The 11,169-nt window shown below is 43.6% G+C and overlaps 1 long non-coding RNA gene across 1 annotated transcript in view; it reads right to left on the reverse strand.

The window, feature by feature from the left end:
* The window catches only part of LOC136624672 (uncharacterized), a 70,736-nt gene extending 70,259 nt beyond the window's left edge, over positions 1-477 (reverse strand). The window contains exon 1 of the long non-coding RNA XR_010792376.1: positions 413-477. This is a non-coding gene — a long non-coding RNA (uncharacterized lncRNA). The remainder of the gene's footprint in view (positions 1-412) is intronic.
* Positions 478-11,169: the final 10,692 nt, after the last annotated feature.

The raw sequence follows: 11,169 nt of genomic DNA on the forward strand, positions 1-11,169 counted from the left end.
GGTGCTACTCTGCGTCACGGAGTTTTGGAAACCAAAAGCACACAGTGCTACGCAGTAACCGTAGAACACATTCACTTTTATGAGAACTTTATAAATAGCGCTTGCCTAAAGCGCTTGGTTTTTTCTGAAAGCTTATTGGAAAAGAGTGCTTGGTTTTTCCATCTTGGCCATGAAAAGCCGATATGCGAACACCCCTTTAAACGGCTAACATCAATGTTCTTCCAGTCTGTGCCAATAAAGCAGATGCCCAGCTGTATTAGACAGCCAAGCGCCCACTCCCCCTGGCTTGGGAGAACCATGCCAGGTTTTGGATGCATTTCCATAAGAAGGCAAATCCACTTAATGTCAGCAACGAAAAGCCATGTGGGTGGTTGTGAAGGGGTTTAGCTGTAAAACAAAAAAAGATACTCACTTTTCCTGCTCACTGCTGAAGCTGCGGCTCTGAGATGGTCTGAGGACTTCTGGACAACATCTGTCTGTAGTTGCAAACAAGTAGTAACAGGAGTCAGAAAATACACACATTAGTATTAATGTTATTAAAATTATAAATGAATTAATTATTAATTATATTTTGTCCAAACTTGGCAAAACATAAAATGGACTGAAAATGTCCTCTATAAAAAAAAACTAAATTTCAAAATATATAAAAAGAAAAAAATATATTTTGAGCTAATTTACATAAACTCGCAATCGAGATAACGGGTCCCCTAACTAACTAAAAAAAAATAGAAAAAATGTAACACAACCAGATTAGAGGATGATGTCTCTGTAGTTGTGAACAAGGAGGAAAAAAGAGAGAGGGGGGGGGGGGGAGCAAAACCCGTATGGTCGTGTTAATTGTGAAGGATGGATCTATATATAAGGTGAAAAGAGTAGAATGATATCTTCAATGGTGGAGGTGCTGCCTGACCAGATAATGCACCACCTGGGTGGATGTAATAGAACAAGAGAATACGACTAAAAACTGGAAGTGGTAGGAAGCGAGCAAAACGTGTGGAAAACGTCTTCTTTTTTTAATAAAATACGTCTTCAGCATATGAGGATGTGTTTCAGGGATAACCCCTTCATCCGTTCGGCTGGTGTTTAAAACATAAAAGCAATTTGTGGGCGCCAAAAGGGTAAATAATGAGATCCTCCTTACATGTGTGGTGAGGGTCAGCCAGGACAGAAGAACTTCCACACCATTATGAGAACTTCATGCGTCAGAAAAATGTGCATGAAAATCACATGCGAATCTGATGCAAAACATGTGTTTATCGCAAAACCCCTCACACATTCATGAAACTTGCACATAAATTCACATGGAAAACAATCAGATTTTCACTGACTTACATGGCACTTGCCCATGTGCATGAGTTCTCAAGAGTAGCAGTTGCTGGAGGAGAATACTGCAGTGGCACAGCAAGGTGGGTGCAGCAGGTGCGGGCGGCCCTGGGTGCTACCAGTGAGGGGGGTGACAGCTCAACCAGTAAGCTGTGGCCCCGGCACAAACAACTTGGCAGCAGCGGCAGGTGGAGGAGCTGCGTACTATGGATCTGCTACTGAAGAACCAGCGCCTGCCGACACCCTGTCTGTGCTCTACCTGGGGCCACATGTGACTGACTGGCCGCAGAAGAGCTTCCCCGTATAGCCCAGACTGCCAGAAGTCCCTCACAGAGCTTGCACTGTCCCCCTTGTCCACCTGCAGCGCCAGACAGCTTCCAGGACCTGTGATGATGTCAACCTCATGTGATACCCTGAGTGGGAGGTGTCGGGGATCACATGACCATGGGGGAGATCAGTAGATGTAGCACTCTGCTGTGTTCTGTGTGTGTGTGTGTTGGACCTGTGTGGGTCAGGATGGATGAGGTGGAGCTGTGGGGTGTCAGTATGGATGGATGGACTGGAGCTGTGGGGGTCAGGATGGATGGATGGAGTGGAGCTGTGGGGCTCAGGATGTATGGAGTGAGCTGTGGTGGTCAGGATGTATGGAGTGAGCTGTGTGTGTGGGGATCAGGATGGATGCAGCGAAACTGTATGTGTGATGTGTGGGGATCAGGATTAATGTAATAAATTTGTGTGTGTAATGTCTAGGGAGCAGGATGGATGTAGCAGAGCTTTGAAGGGGGATGTGTGGAGATCAGGATGGATGTAGCAGAGCTGTGTGTGATGTCTGGGGATCAGGATGAATGTAGTAGAGCTGTGTGTGTGATGTGTGGGGGGTTCAGGACACATGTAGCAGAGCTATGTGTGTGATGTCTGGGGATCAGGATGGACATAGCGGAGCTGTGTGTGTGATGTGTGGTGATCAGCATAAATGTAGCAAACCTGTGTGTGGGATGTCTGGGGATCAGGAAGGATGTAGCGGAGCTGTGTGTGTGATGTCTGGGGATCAGGATGCATGTAGGAGAGCTGTATGTTTGATGTCTGGGGATCAGGATGGATGTAGTAGAGCTGTGTGTGTGATGTCTGGGGGTCAGGATGGATGTAGCGGAGCTGTGTTTATGTCTGGGGATCAGGATGGATGTAGCGGAACTGTGTGTGTGATGTCTGAGGATCAGGATGGATGTAGTGGAGCTGTGTGTGTGATGTCTGGGGATCAGGATGGACGTAGCAGATGTAGTGTATACTTGTGTGTGTGATTTTTGTAAACTGTCTCATGTTTTGTTGTTTAAGTGATGTCTGTGTATGTATCCGGTAGCTTGAAAGAAGCCTAGTTTGGGCCGAAACATAGCCTACCCCTTTTTACGAAAGATCATGGAATAATAAAGATCCAAGCTTTTTTATGACATTTTTGCATGCTGCCATTTCTTCTATTTTTTCTGATAATGTCCAGGGCAATAGTCATCAGTACCCATCTGAAGAAGGCTGGTGAGAAAAGTGCGTCAGGGGTCTAGTCCCCACTTTATGGGGCAACTCTGGGGAGCCTTATACTATTTATAGGTATTTAAGACTCCCTGCATTATATTTGAAATGCACTTTGCTTTTTCCTCTTGGATGGAGGGTAATACTGCATTGATGGCTATTGCCCTGGACATATAGTACATTACTTTATCAATGAACTTAAGTAATGTTTCAGTCTTTATCTTTCTATTTAAAGAATCCGTAAACTTATCAAAGAATATAATGCAGTCTATTATCTGCAAATTAATGAATTAAGTTCAACTCTCAAGGCTGCATTCAGACGAACGTATATCGGCTCGGTTTTCACGCCGAGCCGATATACGTTGTCTTCATGTGCAGGGGGGGAGTATGGAAGAGCAAGGAGCAGGAACTGAGCTCCCGCCCCCTCTATGCCTCCTATCCGCCCCTCTGCACTATTTGCAATGAAAGGAGGCGGGACGGGGGTGGGACTAAGGTCCGTGAATTAGCCCCACCCCTGTTCTGCCTCTCCCCATTGCAAATAGTGCAGAGGGGCGGAGAGGAGGCAGAGAGGGGGTGGGAGCTCAGTTCCTGCTCCTGGCTCTTCCATCCTCCCCCCCCCCCTGCACATGAGGATGACGTATATCGGCTCGGCGTGAAAACCGAGCCGATATACGTTCGTGGGAATGCAGCCTAAGGCCCATTTACACACATGATATTTTTCAAAAGATTGAAAGATCAGAAATTGTTTTGCATAAAGTATTCATAGGCACTAATTGCTATTAGTACTTTATTAGCTTCATTTGCATGCAAATGACCTTCCGGGAGCTGTTACAGAACTCAGAAGGAGGTCTGAGCTCTGTAATTAGCTCCATTGTTCAGCCATCGGCTCCCTGTGGAGAATTCAGCACCATGGACAGCAGACATGCTATGTGGTCCTGCTTACCAGCTGTTCTGCAAGTAGGGCTGAGAAATGAGAACAGCTTTAACAATGTTATCATCTGTTATCAGCTCTCCTGGGGCAGAATACAGCATGGGGTCCTGCTTATCAGCTGTTCTGCTGAACAACGGTTTTCAACCAGAACTGAAAACTGTTGTTTGGCCGTACAGTGAAAGATGGGCACATTTAGACACAACCAAATATCCTCTGGGCTACCACCAAGGCCGGAGGCTCTGCTTCTTTTTTGTTTTATACTGTTCATCTCTGATATCTGAAACTGCTAGCTAGGTGCCCACTATAAGAATATATATATACAGTATAGAACTTTAGGTAGTCGCTGGTCACGACCACTATAGCACCAGCCCTCCAGGCAAGCTCTGCTGGTGCGACTAGCAACAAGCCAAGGTCTGCTGGGTGCAACAAACCAAGGTGCAGCAAGGTCTGCTGGTGTGACTAGCAACAAATTAAGGGGAAATGATTGCTGTTCCGGCAATACAATTTATAGACCATAGTGTTAACTTTGGTGCTGATTGGCTATAAATATCAACGAGCCAGCTCAACCAACACTGTGGCCCCCTTCTCTGTGCATCAGAATTGGCTACCTTCTACCTAGTTTAGTTTACTAACCTATGCAAGATCCCCTATCTAGTGGTGACACTGCTAATAGGGATGCTATGCGAAAGGTTCCTGATGAAATGTCCATAATCCGACATGGAAACGTGTTCACGTTGAACCTCACATCACCCCATAAACAAGTTATCTCAGAACCTTGTATGACCTTTTGATTTATTCAAGCAAGAACCACAGATTACTTGCTTTTGAACTTGCATTTGAGATTAGGAAGTACCGTATATAGTTACTGCACCAGGCTTGTTTCATCTGATCTTTTGAGAGAAACTGAACTGATGCTGGTATATACCGGCATACAGCGGAAGGAGTTAATTTATATATGTCTCTAGTCTTTAATTCCTGCATTCTCACCAATCACAAATATTTACTCCTGTGCAGGCTTTAGGCTGGATTCACACGAACGTATATCGGCTCGGTTTTCACGCCGAGCCGATATACGTTGTCCTCATCTGCAGGGGGGTGGAGGATGGAAGAGCCAGGAGCAGGAACTGAGCTCCTGCCTCTCTCTGCCTCCTCTCCACCCCCTCTCCGCCCCTCTGCACTATTTGCAATGAAAGGAGGTGGGGCGGGGCGGGGCTAAGTTTCGATAATTAGCCCCACCCTGTCCCGCCTCTCCCCATTGCAAATAGTGCAGAGGGGTGGAGAAGAGGCAGAGAGGGGGCGGGAGCTCAGAGCACTGCTCCTGGCTCTTCCGGCCTCCCCCCCTGCAGAGAGAGACGCCGTATATCGGTTCGGCGTGAAAACCGAGCCGATATACGTTCGTGTGAATCCAGCCTTAGACTGGTGCGGGTTAATTCAACCCACTAATTTCCGCTCTCTCATAATCAGTTGTGGTTCAGCAAGCCAGAGACCATCACCTCTCCTCCTGAACTGTGGTTCAAATCAATCAAAGCTCAGTGGAGTCAGAGTTTTGTGTGTCTTTGTAGTTTTGTGTTAGTCTGTCAATGGTAGCCCTTTAACTTTTAACGAGTTGCTCAATAAAGATTATTATAAGTGTCTATAACTGTGAAGCACTTTTAAAATTTGATCATTTATGAGGGTTTCTAATATCTAGGCCTCTCAAAGTCACTTCAGAACTGAATTGGTCTCTTATAAAATAGATTTTGGATATTTTAATTACACGATTTCCAACATCCAGAATAAGGAAAAAGGACTCTTTCAAAATGGTATCAACATACAGCACATACAAGGTAAATGTTATTCGCTATTTTTTGTGGTGTCTTACAAGCAGGAAAATTCAAAGTTTGAAAATTTCTAATTTTTCAAAAACATCTGTAAATTTTAGGACATTTTTATAAATAAATGCAGAATCTATAGGCGAAAATTCACCACTATTGTATTGTGAGCAATTTGTAGTAACAGCAATAACTTGCAAACAATATCAGTAACACTAGGTTAAATTTCGGTGCCATCTCAGAGAAATGCAAATCAGGCAATATAATACAAAATCTCTCTTTAAGGGTTAACATTCTACTGCTGTCAATACAGTCTATTGGAAAAGCAGATTACAGGATAGACTTGCAATGTTTCTTTATTTATGGCTCTAAGTCCCACTGCCATTCTACTTTCCTTCTTGCAAAGCAAATATCTCAGCCCATACCTATGGCTAGAGCATTGGACCCTTGGCAATAGCACAATGCCCTCTGTATAAGCTATTTCTCTTTTAGCAAGTATGCTGAATAAATATATTTGGACCCTATAAGTGTGCACACTTAAAGTTTGTGATGAGGACGGTCTCATTTACAGTTTTTTGTGTGGGGCCGCAACTTTCTACTGACCCCAGAAATCCCATAGCGTTACTCGGGGGTCAGGAGCTCTCCTGTCATGTTTTGCTCCTAGGACCTGTAGTTCTATTGGTTTCCAGGAGCATGCTTCCACTGGTGTGGGATGATTGAATCGGCTGGGTGTGTATTGCTCCACTCACTCAATCCCCACCAGTCTGCTAGAGGGAGCTAGTCATTTATCCTTCTTCCCATTCCCTCTCAGAACCCTGGTGTTTGGAGTCATGCATGTTTTGCTTGGTATTGCTGCATGCATGAGGCTCTGGGTGGGATTCCTTCATCTGTTGGTGTGAACAGTGTCCAGTTAAGCTTGTATGCCATTTACCATCTATGACAAACCAGACTTCTAGGTTCCAGTGTGGGGCCGTCCCTTCTTGCAGGCAGGACTCCCTAGTGTTTGAGTTGTCTTGTTAAGGTAGGGTCTCACAAGATAACGAGGACCCTTGTCGTGGGATCATGAGCTTAAGTGTTTTGGCCAAAATATGAACCAATACGTTGTATGTAATTTAGCTATTCCATCTGCTTATGCTTGTGGGTATTCTTCGTAAGTTTTTTGGTGTTTGGCAATCGTTTTTGGATGTCTACTCGCAAGTCACATTTACTGTTCAGTCTGTTTCGGTGTCCGTTTGTGTACATTCCCCTTCTATTAGCTTTCATTCTTGGCGTGGTGTGAATTACCCCTAGCCCGGATGCAACATCACCTCTCCACTCCTCTGGCAGGCTCCTTATTGGTACTGGTCACAGCTTGGGCACTGCACTCACTTCTGGCCCATGGAGTGACTGTTCCTCACTATCCCTGTTGACTCCACCCCTAACCACCTCAGCTCTGCAGCATATCAGTTCCTATGGTTCTCTCTGCCTGCCTTCCCTTCACAGAGAGCAGCTTCTCCTGCTTCAGTCTAGATCCTACTCAACTCATTATTCAGTAGGAATTTGTGCTTTTTTCATATCAGGCCATCAGTCACCCAGAAATTTCCTTGTGAGCATTCTCTGTTCTGTTGCACCACAATTTGGTTCAAATTTTGGCACACACTGCAAATTCCAGGATAATTTTTGATGCATTTTCCAGTTCACCTCCATGGCAACCATAACCTTTTAGTGTGAGTCCCTTGTATTGTTACTACAAGTTAAAAGTTAACAGTACCCTTTTAACAACAGGAACTGAGACTATGTGACCATGCAGTGGATGGGACAGTAAACATGTTGTATAGAGAATCAGGCAGTGTGTATATTGGAAACCGAGGGTGGTTGGGAGCAGATTCATTGAAAGGTAATGGCCTGGCAGTCTTGAAAACACACGTAAGCATTGAGCAAATCTATACGAAGAGGTTGGTGCAACATCGCGAGAAAAACCCAGATGGGGTAGCTTTCCAGTGACTCACAATAGCACGATAGGATGCATGAAACCTGGTTGACACTTTTGGCACCACCTGAACCTAAGAATTGGACTCAAAGTTAAGTTTTGCAACATTCCACCTAGTGTGACCAGCAACTATCAAGGTCATTGCACCACTCTCATTGTTTGTAACCATCACGTTTTTGTGCCACTGTTGTAATTAAAAAAAAGTTATTTGTTCAACCAGTACAGTCTGTGATCCTTCTTAAAAAGCACTTATAGAGTCATGTGCATTATTCTGACACTGGATATTTAATTCAGTCAATAGAAGGTTTAGGGAGGAATATTTGGTATTGTATGGCGATATATTGCATTACTTTACTTAAAAGCACTTTTTCTGGAACTTTAGCTTATAGTAATGATTTGAACTGAGCTTCCTAAGTAACTTGTACACATGTCTCACAACTGTAGACTGGGTGTCTCACAAGAAGATAAAGGTTCTATAGGGGAGGTAGGTTTATATATGATAACTGGATTATCACAGATGCTTTAATCACTTCAAGGGACAATGCATTACTGAGCCTGTTTATTTAATGCTCGAAGACCACCCAGGACTGTAATCTAAGCCCTAAAATGGTTGCTGTATGGTTTAGAACTGATTATATGAAATCTTATTGTATAAAAAGGGAATATTTTTTATAACTCTTTTTAGTATCAAGAAAACAGACATTTTAGAAACAAACATTTGTGGGAAAGGTATGTTGTATGTAGATACAGTTGGTATAATAGATTATTGTTGGACTATTGTAATCAACTGCTATGCAGAATAAGCTCTGATGGAATTTGTGTTACTTGCTAAACGGACATACTGGAAAACATTTATCAATAGGGTTATAGGATTATTACCATAAAGTCCTCAGTAGGGAAAGTTACAAGATTTTCTTTCTTGACACAAGTATACCTAATGGGTTAAAACACTGTCATGATCTAAATCCTGCATTATTATTGGATGTAACCTGTATAAGGAGTTTTTCCTTCCTAATTTTGTTCATTTTGCTGAATATTTGTTTTATTGTTCATGAAGTTGAATCATGTGATTTTAACCTGGTTGCTTGTTCTATCTAGTATACCATTTGTATGTGTTACGTCCACCCAGGATGTGCTGAGACTGTAACCCATAGATCTTGCACATTTTCCTATTTAAATAAACTCAGGAATGGGGACCTGCCCGCAGGCAATTCACCCTGACAAGGACATACCTGACCTCGTACCTTGGCCCTTAGTAACCCTATGTGAGACAGGGGAAACATAAGAACCACCATAGAGAAGAAAAACAAACCTAGCTTAGATGTAGCAGGCAATAGAATGATCCAGAAGTGAGCTCTGGCTGAGACTACAGTCAAAGCTAGACTGAAGATTCAACGGCAATTCAGTCCAGCATCAGCCAGACTAAATAGCCGTGACAATTACCCACAGGTGTGGCTTAAGCATGTCCCACCTAATACCACACCCATCAGGGCCAAACGATGGAGAACCACCTGTAAAACCTGCCCCAGTCTATCAGCCCAGCAGCAATCCCAAAACCGCCACAACAGTATGCCTGCTATGACTAAGGAGGCACAAATGACTCATATTATATATAACCCAGTATAAGGATAGAAAACTAGCCTAAATATATTGACACAAGATTTGCCATGAGCAAATGAGCAGCATATGGAGTACACAGAGCATAGTCAAGCTAGGTGTAAAGATACAGTACAACCAGCACTGAAAAAAAAGCCTCATTCCCGCCTCCTGAATGTCCAAAGCAAAGTTTCACCTTTTTGAATGCCCCACTTTAAGGAAAACACATTTTTTCAGTTCATTAATATGTTGTCCAAATATTATTTTCCTTATCTTTTAAGTTTTCTGTAGGGAAAATGGGAAAAATAGATGACAATTGCAATGTTCCTATTTTTTTTAATTTCCTTTTGTAATTTAACAAAATTAGTATATATTTGCTAAATAAAGTATGGGAATGGGTTCCTCATTTTGTTTCGGATGTTGTGATATATAATATGTATGGTTTTGGATTACAGGGCGCTTACAGTGATTTTGGTTGGCATCGATTTGGGGTTATTTTCATTCTTATGTATATATTGTTGTTTTATTCTGCAATTTTGTTTTACTTATTTATGTAATTATGTTTTTTACTATCTATGTCCCCCATGACAAGATGTACGACCTCTCGGGGATATTCACGTTTTCACTGTAGCTGGGGCATCCATAGGGGTCCCAGTTACAGGGGAAAACAACCCCTGCAGTGACATTAGTCACTGGCAGAGCTGGCCAGGGTCCAGTACGACCCTGCAGCTCTGCTATGCAGGGAATCCCAGCGGTCACATGACCCCCCCCGGGCTCCCATAGTGAAAGTTACACTTTTACATTCACCTTTTAGAACACAGCGCTCATTGAGCGCTGTGTACTAGAGAAAGGAGAAGGAAGAAAGGGTTTAAAACCCCTCCTGCCTCCCCCTCCGGGTTATTGAGTACAGAGCCAGGAGACTTAAAGCCGCGTCATAATTTTACATATGGCGGGGCTTTAAGCCCAGGACCAGGGGCCATATATTTACTGTGCCTAGTTCTAAAAGGGGTTAAGAAACAGTTAAAGAATACATGCATGTTTTTTTAATATACAGAATAAGTGACTCTAAGCATTTTGCACTGAGAGCCCGTGTCAGTACATCAGGCACATCTGTATGCAGCAGCCTCTACTGTTATACAGCTAGGTGAAGACGGAATAAATGAGAACGTGAGGCCACCGCAAGTACCCTTACATTTACACAGCTGTTACTTGATGGGGAGAAATCAAATCATGAGGCACTTAATGTTAAATTGAAGGAACAAATTGAAGTCACACATAAATTTAGCCATGAAATAGACTTTTTGAGTAAAGAAAGTCAATTACAAAATATCCTGGAGAAATTCCAGTTCTACCTAAAAGAGAGGAAGCATTATCAATTCACAAGGGATCTCTAGGATTTTTGAGAAAGTAGAGGGCTCTTTCCCATGAACGTATGCATTTTTAAGTGGGCCCAGCGGCACTGTAAAAATGTGTAAACGGACGCACAAATCCAACATTTGTGCGCCCCGTTCAGATGGCATGGGTCCGGCGCATATACGCTGAGGACGCAATACCGTTGCCTCCCCCTCACTGACTCTTCTTCCCTCCGGCTGCTTGCACCCTCCCATTGCAATGAGCCGGAGGGGAGGAGAGAAGGGGGAGGGAGTTTAGCAGTCACGCCGAATGTGAAAACAGCAGACGATATACGCTTGTGTGAATAAGCCCTTATCACTATACAGGTGTTGCTGCTGCTTGTAGAGATATTGATTAATGCTATAGGACGTAAGGTTATGTCATGGTAGTGTGGTACTTAATGTGACTGGATGTAACCTTCTGTCCTGTGGATGGCGTGGGATCAGAAGTGAGTAACTGATAGCTGGCCTTCCGCTGCAACAGCAGGGGTAACATGAGGACAGCGACACCCCACTGTTTACCCCCTGTGTGCCATGAAAAGGGTTCACAAAGGTAGGGTGCTCCCTCTGTGATGTCATCAGACCCCTGCAATGTAACAGATAGTTTTATATGGTGGCGCAGTAGGG

This window comes from Eleutherodactylus coqui, chromosome 4 (assembly GCF_035609145.1).
Source record: "Eleutherodactylus coqui strain aEleCoq1 chromosome 4, aEleCoq1.hap1, whole genome shotgun sequence".
Lineage (NCBI taxonomy): Eukaryota > Metazoa > Chordata > Amphibia > Anura > Eleutherodactylidae > Eleutherodactylus > Eleutherodactylus coqui.